Here is a 14552-nt window from a genome sequence, read left to right as displayed (position 1 = left end):
AGACCTTAAAAGTACGGAAAATTAATGCATTTGTTTGAAAGTGTCTGTTAGGACACCAGAGGGGACAGAGCAGAAAGAGGTTTTTTTGTCATGGTTTCAAGTGGTGTTGATGGGCAAGTCCAAATCAGAACACATGCTGAACGTACCGGATGCAACAGCACAGACACTTCCTCGCTCTGTCCTTGGCAGGAGCTCCTTGCGTTCCTTAGTTGTGACGGGAAAGCGCTGAATTAGACTCCGAACGGCGTGTTTCGTACGGAGAGCCAAGTCACAAGTCATGACTACGTGTGCCTCTGACACATCCTTCTTCCTTACAGTCAGGTATCGATTGGCTCCTTTTCTGTCAGGGGGGAGAGAAAAGTTATTTTAGTAAAAAGGAACCTACTCTAGGTTAACTTTTATCTGTCAGGGTATGAGACGCTATGCAAATTCTTTGGAAAAAAAAAAAAACAGAAATCACAGTGAGAAGCTTTTTTAATGGAGCCATTAAATCCACAAAGTATAAAATCAAGCTGTCCCAAAATGCATGTCACAAGCTTTTCCAAGCATGCATACAGCAATGAACAAATATGCTCATTTCTGTAGCTACTTTTACACTTTTTTCTCTAATACTATTCCTTGCAACACAGTTGAGTATGTTGAAAACATCAATCAAGTTATCATTAGTCTTGAAATTCTATCCGTCTGCACCAAAGAACTGAAAATTGTACCCTGACTCACCCTTTGCTTTTAGACACCAGTCCAAGAGACTGACAGAGCCGGTGAACAAATGCTCTTTCAGTACTAGTGAAACTAGAAGGAAATTCCATCTCTAGAATGATAAATAATAATGAAAAGACAGTAACAATGCAACAGGCAGTAATCTTGACATCTCAATGTTACAGAACCACAGAATTGTTAGGACTGGAAGGGAGACCACCCAGTGCAACCCCCCTGCAGGGTCACCTGGAGCAGGTGACAGAGGAACACATCTAGGGTTTGGGATGTCTCCAGAGAGGGAAATTCAACGCTTTCCCTGGGCAGCAGTTTCAGTGCTCTGCCACTCTCAAAGGAAAGAAGTTCTCCCTCATGTTCAGGTGGAACTTCTTCTGTTTTAATTTATGGCCATTGCTCCTTGTCCTGTCACCAAACTGGCTGCACCACCTTCCTGGGACTCATCTTGGAGATATTCATATGCAGTAGTGAGATCCCCTCTCAATCTCCTCTGGGCTAAACAGGACCAACCCCCACACCTTTCCTGATAAGAGATGCTCCAGACCTCTCATCTCAGTGGTCTCTGCTGGACCCGCTCTATTAGCTCCCTGTCTCCGTGCTGGGAAGCCCAGAGCTGGACACAGCACCCCAGCTGTGCCTCACCGGGGCCGGGCAGAGGGGCAGGATCCCCTCCGTGACCGCCGCCAGCGCCCTCCCCGCAGGCTGCCCCCAGGCCGGGCCGTGCCGCGCACCCGCCTCGTCCCCGCTCTGGAACCGCTCCAGGGCCAGCTGCACCGCCATTTCCACCTCCTCGTCCACGCCGGCCTCCCTGAGGGGCTCGGCCCGGGCGCGCACCGCGGCGGCGGCAGCCCCGTCCCCCGCAGCCCCGCCGGGCTGCCGCCGCGGGACCCGCCCGTGTCGCGACATGTCCCCGACACGGCCCCACGCGGCCCCACACGGCCCCGACACGGACGCGGATCGGGGACCGCAGCTGCTCGGCCCGAGGGGCGACGCTGGGGCGGGGCGGGGCTCGCCCGCAGCCGAGCTGGCCCGAACGGAAGGAAATTGGCGCTTTTCCCGCCGGTCCGGGGGCACGGCTGCCCAAGGCCCGGGCTGGGTGTGTGGCTGCGAGCAAAACGTGGCACTGGTACCTGTCCCGTCATAAATTACGTGCTTTCAGGGCATGGTATTAAACGTAGCTGTGGCGGGGGTCATCTCGGCCCTCAGCCTCCTCACTCTGTAAAGTGTTACTTGCCCTGCTTTTCCTGCTGTCCTTTGACTCCACACTGAAGACACGAGGTAGAAATTTAACCAAATCCACTTGGGCCTGACACAGGCCTCGCTATTGAAGGCTGCTGCTTCGGAAACATCATTAGGTCAGAAGGAGAGTACTTGGAAGAAGAACAAACTACTCCTCAGCTGAAATGGGCAATTAAATAAATAGAAAATAAACACTCACTGTCTGATGTAGCTGGCTGAAAAATAGCTCTTAAGCTACCTCTACCAAAGCTTTTACAAAGCTAACTTCAGCATAATTCTGCACTGAGAGATCACACTGCAGCGGAACAATTGATCTGTTCTAAGGTTACTTTAATTTTTTTTTTTCAGTTTTTCAGTTCAGGTATCTGACTATCTTCAATCAAAGTACATAATGCTAGTTCCTCATAGCTGTTTCTTGTGACATTCAGTACTGCCACCTCCAAGCACATCACAGTTATGGAAGATTAAACACTTCAGCTGAATAAGATGAGCATTCCTCTTATCATCCTTGGTATCAACAGTGAAAAATGAGAGTTCATAACTAATTTGAAAGAGTTACATCAGAAATCTTTAATTATGAACCCAGATCTCTTAACAGTTTCTGCCTCTTAACAGCATCAGCTTGCCTTCCTACAGACAAAAAGCCCCATGATTCTGAAAAAAGATTCCTCGGCTCAATTCTGCTCTCAGTTTGCAATCCTGTAAATACAGCAGTGCACAGAGATAACTGTTGGGTTAGGGCTCATCTCTACAGCTAAATGGCGTGAAGCCTGAGTGCATCCTGCATAACAAATTCCTCAATACATGCCCTTCTCTTTTCACTGCTTTTTTGACTCTCCAATGCTATTAGAAGGGTGAAAAAATAGGAGAGTGTGGTCAGGCATGCACTGCCTGCTGCAGCCCTGCTAAATACTGACTTGCAGTCTGCACTCAGCATATGAATGAGCAAAGAATTGTGCTTACCCAAGCTCTTAGAAATGGAGATTTTATTCTTTATACGTATTCTCTTAATAAAAATTACTAGCTGTGGATTTTCGTATTAGAAATAACAACCTGTAAGTATTTAAAAATTCTGCTTTCATGATTGGCCTCAGAAATACCTTCTGGCTAAGGTTTACTCAAAACAAATAACCCCTGGAATAAGAATTATTTTCTTGTATTAACATATGTCAAATGCCCATGTATTTTTTATAAGAAGAATTAAGAGGCAGCACAGTTTTATGCAAAAATACATCTGCATGTTTAAATACAATTAGGTATTCTTATTTTACCTTTCCTAGAGTCACTTTTGCTGACTTCTTTTCAGTTCGCAGAACATTTTGTCTTTTGTAAACACTCTTATGTTCCACAAAAGATGCCAGTTCTAAGAGAAAAAGAACTGCAAAGGAAGTTGGTGAAACAGTATTATCTATTATGCACTGTGTCAGGTTTGACTGCAAAATAATTAGTCTTTCTGGTTTTTGTTTGTTTGGGATTTTTAAAATATTTTAAGTGTTGTAAGACTTACTAGCTGTTGAAATATGATGCAAGGATCACTGGTAAGTCAATTCTTCAAGATCAAGTTAATGAAAGAGCACAATATTTATTTCTCTTTTCAGTTCCTTGATTATTAAAAAAAAACCCAAAAAACAAAAACAAAACCAAAGAAACCACAAAAAAAAAACCAAAACAAAACAAAAAAACAACAACAACAAAAAAAACCCCAAACAACCCAGAAAAAAAGGAATTCCAGTATGTAGGCATTTAAGCATTACAGTAAATTTGTAACCAGACAGCTGTTCACTGCTGTGATCATTAATGATCCCATGAAATAAGTTATGCATTTATACACATTTCGAGAAGTAAGACTGATGTCAAATTATATTGAGAGATATTTGTTTGATAAATTAACTGCAGTGAAAATGGGCATTTCTTGCTTTACTGCACACTACTGGATGCACTTCTACATTGATAGTTCCTCAGACCTTTGGCTGCTGATCCGGGTGATTGCCTCTGCCCGCTTTCTGTAACCTCTCCTATCATTCACTGACACATCATTTCTTACTTTTCTGTCTTTTCCACTTCCACTTCCCTTACTTCAGTTTTATTTCTTTTTGAGACATGAAAGAAAAAGCTTTTTGATCAGTTCTGTCTTTGTAAAACAATCTCTCTCAGGTCCTCACTTGCCATGGTCCAGAACTTGGGCTTTGTCTCTACAAATCCATTTCCCACATCACTGTTGAACTGAACTGAACTGCAGCCCTTCAATGCCCTCAAGGCATCCATAGAGTTCAGCAATGAATCCAGAATGAAGGCTGGGAAGAGCATGATTCCAACAGGGTCAGATATGCCCCAGTTCTTCCCACAGCTTTCTCCACTACTCCTCACTCCTAAATTGAGAAACTCTAGTTTCCAGTGTGAGTAAATGACAGAACAGAGGAGGGAGAGTGGAATGATCCTGTGCTAACAGATCTTTCTGGGTCTACAACATGTTATAAAGGCAGCATGAAAAGTGCAGGGATCCCATGTCTTGTGAGCTTAGGAGTAGACTGAAGGCAGAAGGATTTCATACCTGTGATTCATGTGCTTGTGTCTTTGCTGAAATGGGAACTGATGTGCTCCTTAGGGAGATAAATTTATCCAGAATGTAATTTCCTATTAGAATACTTCGGTATTCTGAAATATTTTGATGAAAATAAAACCTATGTTGCAGAAATTTCTGGAGGACAGAACATGTTTAACTATCACAGTCATCAGCAGAAAAAGGTTTTGAGGTTACTTAATAGTCACAGTCTACAAAAAGACCATTTATATTTACATGTATCCCCACTTCTTTTGACCAAAGTAGTATTTTGGTAAAAGAGATATAGCTTCAAATAACATACATTGACAAAAAAATAGTGGGAATATTCAATATTTTTGTTTACGTGTCTATACAAGAAATGAGGAAGTGAACTTCTAATTTTCTGTATCCAAAATGTGGATCCTTATGTAAGATCCAGGAGTAGGAACCTGCTTGAGTAGGAGAGCAGTTTAGGATCTTTTTGGAAAAAGGGGCAAACCTGTTCTCATTTCTATTAATCATCATCATCATCACAAAAAAGTACACTTTTCAGAACAGTTTTACAAGGTGGTTGAGCATTTATGAAGATGAAAAATGAGTAGGAAGCTTCTCAAAAGAGGCACTGATATTCTACCTTAAAATTAATATTCTCTCTAAAGTATTTTTAATTCTAGATAAAATATCTCAATTTTGCAGATCACTCTTGGGAGCAGGAGGAGAAAAATCAAAAAAATCAGCCTCACCAAAAAAAAAAAAAAAATTTCTTTTGAATATATTGTTTTAAGAACTTTCAAACAGCTCTACTTCCTAAGAATTCCAAAGTAAAGGCTGCACAAGACTTATATTTTTAGATGGAGCTTGGAATCATAGATCTGTGATGAGAAGTGGATCTAAACAAAGAAGATAATACAGTGACAGACACAAAATACATTCAGACACAAGATTTTGATGAGAATTTAACTTAGCAATTTTGTAGCTGAACCATTGCTCTGTTAGCACCAGATGCAGTTTGCTGTATACAATGATGTTTTAAATAACATTAATTTGAATTCATATTATATGTCTGTTACTTCAAATCTTTTTACAGTGTAGGTCAGTAAACAAAGATGGTCTTTATCTGAAGCCAACTGAAACATGGGATAATCTCTCCTTTGACACCACCAGGCATTGCTTTTGATCATAGTGTGCCTCAAAATCTTCAGTCTGAATACCTAAGCAGTGGCAGCAATTAGAATAGCGAACTTTCCTGTCTATCTTACAGCATAATCAAAAATATGCATTTTGTAAGCTGCATTATAGAAAATAAATTATGTTTTTAATTTCATTTCCCTAATTAAAAAAAAAAAAGAAAAAAAAGAAAAAAAGGTAGGTTTACAAAGGAAATTACTTCTATTTAGCCCTTATGTTACCTGGGCATGGTTTATATAGGCTAGGCACAGATTTAGATCTGAGCATACCTACATCTTAGTAGCTTGGTATACATGTGCAAACTCACATTCACATTATGTGAGTGCCTGGTGGCCAAGCCAGCTCCACCCTGGTCCCATGTCCCAGCCTGCCCTTTGTTGTCCCCAGGGAGGTTTCTGATATCCTGGGCTGACCTGGCTGTGGTGGCTGGGTGGTCCTGGCTGCCAAGCCCTGCTGTGCCTTCCCAGACAGCCCCTGCAACTTCTGGTTCCCCAGCCCCTCGAGATTTTGATTGTAATACTGACACAAGAATCCATGGATTGGGATCTGACCTGAGCTGCAGAGTTCAGGTGATTAGAAATTATAAGTTAAATTGTATTATAAATTCCTTACCATGCTAGTTACAGATTATACTATGTTGACTCTGCTTGTAGAAATCCTGTGCCATTCTAATAAGAAATTCTCTTCTATATCAATTATAACATCCTGTTAAGAAAACAAAGTTTTAATTGTACCTATCGTTTAGTGCCATACTCACTCTGCCAATATCCCCAAGAGAACCCATCTGTGTTGGGTAACAGTGTCACTCAGATTACACTGATACGTCTATTAACTGAGAACCTCAGGGAGCAACAGGGAACTTTTAGGCAAGTGTGTGAAAAGGACTAGATGTAGTATTTAGGAAATTGAAAGAGATGGTATTCTGGGCAGTTGGACTCTGCATGCTGAGAAAGTTCTGCATTGCACACCCTGGCTACCTTGCTCAAAGGAATATTACTATATTAAAACTTCCTGCATGCAAATTAACTCACCAACTTGTTTTGTTGGTGGGTTCTGAAAGAGTTAATTGAAAATGCTATGGCTGAATGTTATCCAGAGGGAAGCTTTTCTCTTTTTTTGGTCAGTTGATTTTAGTCATTTGGCAGCTTTTTATGCAATGACTTAAGCTGTTTTCTACTGCAAAACCTTTTATAGGTAAATTTGGAGAGGTTTACAGTGCTTTTCTTTTTCTATTGTTCAACATCTAATTTGAGGTAGACTTGACTTTCAGAGATCACATGAACTTAAGTGTCCTGTTGATTTGGTGAAAACTCCGAAAAGTCCGGCATCTCTGGAAATCAGGTGTCTCCTGCTCTGCTTTCAGAGATCTCTGATTTAGGGTATATAAATGTTGGACATTAGGTGCAGCTAGTAGTGCCTCTTTGGTCTGCGGCCAGCTCAGGTGTTCGGCACGGCTGACAACAACAGCCACTCCCTATGACCACTGCAGGAGAGGGACGTGACCGGCAGGCTGAGATGCACCAGACCAGTAAAGGACCTTAGGCGACCTTGACAAAGACGAGGGAGTCGTCCTTTTGGGGGTATCACAGCTCCAAGTTTATTGGTCCACAAGACTAACCTCAACTTGAATCGGGTACGCCCCAAAAGGCAACTGAGAACAGCTTGCACGGGTATATAACAGGGGGTGGCAACACAGGGAGGGAACAATAGTGAACCAATAGGGAACCACCTGGGAGTGGTGAAGGGAATGACAATCAGGAGGGGTGTCCAATGAGGTGAGAAGGAGGGAGGGGTCCCCGGGGATCAGCCCATCACCCGAGGCCTTAGCTGGAAGGTTCTGGAAAGGAGGGAGAGGCCTCAGGGTGACAGACAAGCCCCAGGGTGGGGTCAGGGAAATGACTCAGCATAAAGTTACATCACATGGGAGGGGAAAGGGAAAACTGACAGGCGGAGGGGGAGGAGGAGAAGGAGGGATGGACCATTTAACATAAAGAGGGGAAGAGGGAACAACCATAACATGGGGGGAACTTAAAACACACCCCAACAACTCCCCCTTCTTTATTTTAAACAAAACGAAAAACTGAAGAAAGAGTCCTTTAAAGTATTTTTAAAATGAACTAAATTCGGGTCGCGGTAGGAATTCCGAGTCCGGATAGGTGTCAGCGAACCACGGCTGGCAGGTGGGAGCCATCTCCATCCAGGGTCCTTCTTCGGGTTCTGGAACTAGCTGGTCTTCTTCATCCCCATCAGACTCCTGGGCAGAGAAGAGGGCAGCTGGGTTCGCGGTGTGGATGGTTAACACCTTTGTGATGAGGCCAGACACTACCCGTCTCAGAATCCCAAAAATAATGAGGGCTAAAATAAGAATAAATAGAATTAACAAACCAGAACGAATAATAGAGGTGGCCCAGCCCGAGATGCCCCAATTCCCCACTAAGTCACTCAACCAATCCCCAGTCTCCTTCTTGATGTCTTTTATCCCATCCTGCATCTTGTTGATTGCCTTTCGGACATCCCCAGCCTTGGATGTTAAATTCATGCAGCACAAGCCCACAAACTCCTCACAGGAATGATCATGTAGTGGTCGGAGGAAATCGTTGGCCGCCTGATTTTGGAGGGTTGCCTGCCTTGTTATCTCCTCATCTAATAGGAGTCCAGCAAGCGCAGTTGACGTAACATTGGCTTGTTTTACCACCCAGCACTCCAGGCCTGCCAATTCCCTGAAGGCATGAGCAATGGCCACCCATGGTAAAAATGCAATGGTGGCCACGCCTTTTGGGTTTGACCAATGAATAATTTCAGAGTTGCAATTTTCGTCCAGATTAGTGAGTTCTGTGTCTCTCTTTGGTCGGGCCAATCGGGAAGTCTCATTAAGTGTTTGCCAATGCGCAGTTTGGGTCTGGTTGGGGGTAAACAAGCTCAACTGTCTGAAAGTACAAGGGCCTCCGATAAGATGAGGGGGGATGCCAGTCCAGGCCCGGGTGCCGCAAATCAAGAAGGTACCTTTAGGAAGGGCATGGGGTCGGTTGTCGGGGGTGGAAAGCATAGGGATCTTGATCACACGTTGGCACCATTCTTTTGCGGTATACGCCTGATTAAACTGTTTGATCTCAATATCTGGCCGGGCCTGGGGGTCAGGGGTGACATCAAAGTGGATAGAGGTATACGCGGGGGAGGATCTGAGTTAATCTAGCTCTTGGGGGTTGTCTTTCATTGGGGGGAGCTGTTTGACCCAACTCCTCCACGCATCTAGCTGTCGGACAGTGAAGGAGCGGGTTTTCCTGCTGGGAGAGGCTGTAGGGTTTGGGAAGGTGAAGGGAAACTCATTAAGTTTATATGGGATCCTCACAAGGCAGGATAGGAAAGGGTCAGCAGTGGAGGAGGTGGACAGGCAGATGTTATCCTGTCCAAGGGCTTATGCCAACGTCTTCCAGACATTATTAGTCAGCTGGGGAACAATCCATGCAGAGCTGGGGATGGTGAGGCAGAGCAGGAAGACCAGGTGTTTGAGGTCCATGATGTTTTTAGGATGGTCTCGGGCTGAGGCTGTAAAATAAATGTAAAAAGAGAAGATTAATAAGGGGTAACTTAAATTGAATTGGTCCGTCGCCTTCTTCTCCAGCAGACGTTCTCAACTTGTCTGATTGGTACGGCCTGGACTGGTTTGGTGATGTAGGGGCGCACCCACTTGGCAGGCACCCATCTTAACCCTGTTGGAGTCACAATGCATGCATACCCCCGCCCCCTAGAAATAAGTTCGTACGGTCCCTGCAATTACCAGGTCTCTGGGTTTTTTATAAGGATCGGGGGCTTCTCTTTCAGCTCCAGCTGAGGGTTGGTCTTGAAATGCCGGGTGATGGGAGGGTTCAGGTTCTCAAACGCACAATTCAGAAAATTGTGCATGAACAATGCCTGTGCCAGCTGGATATGAGGGGACTCCGCCTTCATTGCTGCTCGTTGGTGTTCGAGGATATTCTTCAGCCTCTGGTGGGTCCTCTCAACTATGGCCTGACCTGTGGGGGAGTGGGGGATGCCGGTCATGTGCTCCACTCCCCATTGCTGTAGGAAGCTCCTGAGCTCCTTGGATCCATACACGGGAGCATTGTCCATTTTTAAAACCTTAGGGACTCCCAACACAGAGAAGGCATGGATGAGGTGGTTGATTACATCCTTTGCCCTCTCCCCTGCGTGGGCAGAGGCATAGACGGTGCCAGAAAAGGTGTCCACCGATACATGCACATCCCTTAGTCTACCAAATTCTGGGATCTTTGTGACGTCCATTTGCCACACCTCACAGCTATGAAGCCCTTGGGGATTTGCCCCAGCACTGAGTGCAGGCATTTGATGGTTTTGGCACTGGGGACATGTGGCCACAATGGCCTTGGCCTGGTCACGGGTGAGTTGGAATTGCCGGACCAGACCAGGCGCATTCTGGTGGAACGTCTGATGGCTGACCTTGGCTTGCTGGAACCGGTCAGGGAGTGGCACCATGTGTACCGGGGCTGCCAGGGCATCAGCTCTCCGATTGCCCTCAACAATGAACCCCGGCATGTCGGTGTGCGACCTGACATGCATCACGTAGAATTGTTGCTCTCGGTGGGAGACAAGATCTATCAGTCGTGAGAGCAACTCATATAGGACGGTGTTAGGCACCTCCTGCAGTATTGCATTCTCAGCTCTGGACACTATACCGGCTACATATGCTGAATCTGTAACCAAATTGAAGGGTTCCTGGAACCTCTCAAAAGCCCTGACGACAGCGGCCAACTCAGCTACTTGAGGTGATCCTTCCACCTCGGAAATGTCTGCCTCCCACCGCTGAGTCTGAGGATCCTTCCAAGTCATTACTGACTTGTGGGATGCTCCGGATGCATCTGTGAAAACTGTCAAGGCTTTAAGGGGTTGCCTACTCTGGACCCTTTTGAGTGATAATGAGAATTGAACATCCAAATTGAAAATTTTGTGGGCCGGCCGATGAATTGAAATTTGACCGGTGTAGCTGTCCAACGCAAACTGCAGGGACTCATTCTCATGGAGTAAGTGCTCTAACATCGCTTTTGTAAATTGGCCCGTGGATAATTGGATTGGAATGTGAATGATGCCAAAGTCACACCCTGCCAACTCCCTGATGCGCAGTCGCGCTTTGTGAATGAGGTCAGCCATCAGCTCCTGTGGCAAGGTCATTCTTTTGGACTGGTGGTGGCTGAGGAAAACCCACTCTATGATTAAGAGAGGGTCCCTCGCGCCCTGGTCCTCCTCCCTGATCTTGTCGTGCCACTGGAAAATCATCCTGTGGACGTATGGAAATTTTCCCAGAATGATGAATTGGAAGGGCAGGCCCGGTTGGTAGCAGTGGGCCTGCCTGTGGCAGACATGTAAGTTTGCACCTTTTCTAACACCTTCTGCGCCTCTGGGGTGAGGGTATGTGGGGAAATAGGCCCCTCTCCCCCTTCCGATAAATTGAAAAGGGGGGCCAGGTCCTCGGTGGTGATACCCAGCCATGGTCTTACCCAATTTAAAGACCCACACAGTTGTTGAAGGTCCGCTAGTGTCGGAATCTGTGGGTATTGATGATTCCGAGATTGTATACAATCTGTGTCTTTCTGCCCCGTAGCCAAAGAAGAAGCCATAATTCGTCTGTGCTGTTTTCAAGGTTGTTTATTCTTGCTTATCTCTAACATGTTCTGCTGCCCTGCCGCAGGTCTGTCCTGCAGGGCAGCGTGCGGGGCTCTGCCCCCAGTGGGATGTTACAAACATTACATACCAGAAATTACGTGTGCTATATTTACAATAATGTGCCAATATCTATCATCTACGTTGAACAGTGTGTCCCCAGCCTAAACCAATAGAAAAATGCCAACACTACAGTGAAACATGGAGGGGCATGAAGAAGGAGGAAAAGGACAAGACACACCCAATTTCCTCCATCTTGTCCCCTCTGAACCCCTAATCTAGAAACCTAAAATTTTACATTTGCACCCGTGCCACACTTAATTATTACTCATATCAAACACTCAGAGCTTGTAATTCATCCTGTAAGATTGAAAACTCTTTTCCATGGACAGAGATCAGAGACAGTGTCACGCGGGGCTCTGTACAGGGGGCTTCCTGACCCCCTGCTGGGGTCCCAGGCCCTCCAGGGCAGCCAGAGGGAAGCCCTGGATTCCCACAAGCTGCTGCCCTGGGCAGCAGGGCTAGTGCTTTGGCCAGTGGGCCAGCAATCCTCGGAATGTATTTCTGCTGGCCTCTCAGTGCTCGCTTTATTTTTTTGTGGGGTTTGTTCAGGCGAGCAGTGTGACCCATGCAGATTCTGAACAAGTTGTCCCTGTCCATGGTGAATGCAGTCCTCAGAACCAGAGTGAAAGGTAAAGTTGTTCTTTCCCTTTCGCAGTCTCTACTACGGCTGACTGTGACAAGCTGTAGTCCCTGACTGTTTGTTTGGGTTTGACTGGAGGGGGAGAGTTGACAGCTCTGCTTGCAGCCTAACACCAGTGCTGTTCCTAAGGGCTTGCCTTTGAAATGCTCTGTCCGGGGCATCTCTGCCAGGCACCTCTCTGACGCAAACCAATTTCTTGTCCCAGATGGGTGCAGGATATGCCATCAAAGCTGTTGCTGCAGCAGCATCCTCCGAAGAAGCCTCCTCTCTGCAGCCTGAAAACCCGAGCATGAGCAGTTTGCCCTGCTCAAGCCAGGAGAGAGAGAAGCGGTTCCTGAAGCTGCTGAGTACGTCCTGGGGATTTCTTGTCCGATCGAGCAGTGTATTCTAGTGTGTGTGCCTCAGCAAGAGCTGTAGTAGCACATGTTCCTTCTTGCTTTGGTGCTGGGAGAGGAATTTTGGACTCCCTGCAGAAGCCCCCGTGGTGCTTGGATGCAGGCAGGGAGCGCTTGGGGAGTTCCTTTTGCCTTTGAGGGCAGCTGGGCTTGGGTGGGCTTTGCCTGAGCTTCCCTCTAGAGTAAAGACAAAAGCAGGGATTGTTTCGGGAGCAGCAGAAGGCTGCCACCTAGCCAATGACTCAGAGGAGGTGTGTGTGCTTGTCTGGCCAAACTGAGCAGAACAGTTGGCTTGCTAGATTCTCTTTAGACTCCTGACTTGTCACGAGTCATTGGAGACAAAAGACTTCAGAGAAATTGATTGGCTGTAGGGCTGCTTTCATACTGCTGTTGTTTCTATGACTGTACTTCTGTTATTCCTTCTACAGATTACATAGGCCCCTGCCATCTAAATCCCCACTCTAAGGGCTTTTCACATGAAAACAAAGGAAACTTGCAGCAAAGCAATCGAGGAAGCGGAAGAGATGACCAGGACCACTTCAGGATTACTTCCTCCAAATGCAGCTTGGGGCTGGACTCACAATTAAAGCCCTATACACCCTCAAGCCTGTTGGACAATTCCCTTCCTTGTCAGCCATAGAATAAGGCTCTACGTTGACTTCTGAATTGGCCATTCTTTCTTAAAGATGGAAAGTCCCTCTTAAGGGCATTCTGGTGTGTTTTGGATTTGGCAAGTGTCTTCTTCCTTGACCACCTCCAGCCTACACTGCCTTTGGAATGCTGCCCATTGGCTAGCTTGTGCCCAGCTGTGGACTTCTGGATGAGGAAGAAAGGGCAATTGCATTTCCAGTGAAGAGCAGGGCAGCCAAAACATCCTGTGGAGATACAGGCTTTCAGCTGTGCTTTCAGAGGGTTTTGATTCCTGCTTGGTGTAGCTGGCACCTCTCCTCTGGGACTGCTCCTGCCTCCCACCTGGCCATGTATTATAGGTACGAGGCTCTGCAAGTGGAAGGAAGAAGGTGGGCACGTCTGCTGGCAGCACAGGAGAGCAGAGAGGAAATGGCCTGGCAGGACCCTGGCCAGCGAGGCAAGGCACCCGCTGGACCTGCTCTTTGTCAACAGAAAAGGACTGGTGGGTGATGGCACGGTTGGGGTTGTCTGGGGCTCAGAAATCATGAAAAGCCTCTGTGCTTGACTGGGTTTGTCCCTCTTTCTGTGTTTTCTGTTGTCCCTGTGCTCTGCAGTGCCTGCCCGGGGCTGTGTGGCTGCGTGGCACAGCTGAAGTGCAGGAGGGCCTCATTTGTCCGCCCTTTCAGGTGCCTGCTCACGGCAGCCTTTTCCATCTGCAAGCTTGATCTGGAGAGTGACTTCATCCCTGTGTTTAGTCCCAGAGGCCAGGGCCTGTCATCTGCAGTCCCAGGTGGCATTGAGGGCTACCTAGTGCCTCAGGCTGGTGTGACCCTACCACCAACAACAGGAGACAGTGGTAGGTGTTTGTTTCCAAAGTCACATCCTTCAGGGGTGGTGTCCTTTGTCTAGCCCAGCCCCAGACCTAAGGATCAGATGCAGGCACTGCTGCTGCCGCCGCTGAAGTCAGCGAGGATTTGGTGGTTGGTTTCCATCCCAGCAGAACTGGTCACTTATGAAGCCAGGTGCTGATGGTGCCCTACAGATCTCTGGGCTGCACAGCTTTGGGGGAGCTGTCCCTTCTTGTTATTCCCCATCAGGGAAAGCTGTACCTGCCAGGTGTGCATCAGCAGGGCAAACAGGGAGTGCGTGAGTCTCTTCCATCTGTGTCTGCCAAGAGTGGTGGCCTTTGAGATTAAGTGGCACAAAGTCAATTGCTTGTGGTCCTGTTGGGAAGGATAGATAAATATGATTGTCTAGCAGAAGAACCACAACAGCACAGCCAGGATGAATATCATGCCCCCTACTGGCCGGACAACAACCTTACCTACAGAGGGGTCCAAAAGCCAAATGGACTGTTCCATCTCACCCCCCAGAATGTATGGTTCATCCCACACCTGTAACCCTCCCCTGAAGCATCAAGTGCCTGTAACCCCATTGGCCCAAGTCTTGTTCCAGCCCACCTTGAAGC

Source organism: Taeniopygia guttata, chromosome 3 (assembly GCF_048771995.1).
Source record: "Taeniopygia guttata chromosome 3, bTaeGut7.mat, whole genome shotgun sequence".
Lineage (NCBI taxonomy): Eukaryota > Metazoa > Chordata > Aves > Passeriformes > Estrildidae > Taeniopygia > Taeniopygia guttata.
This window is presented reverse-complemented; position numbering follows the sequence as displayed.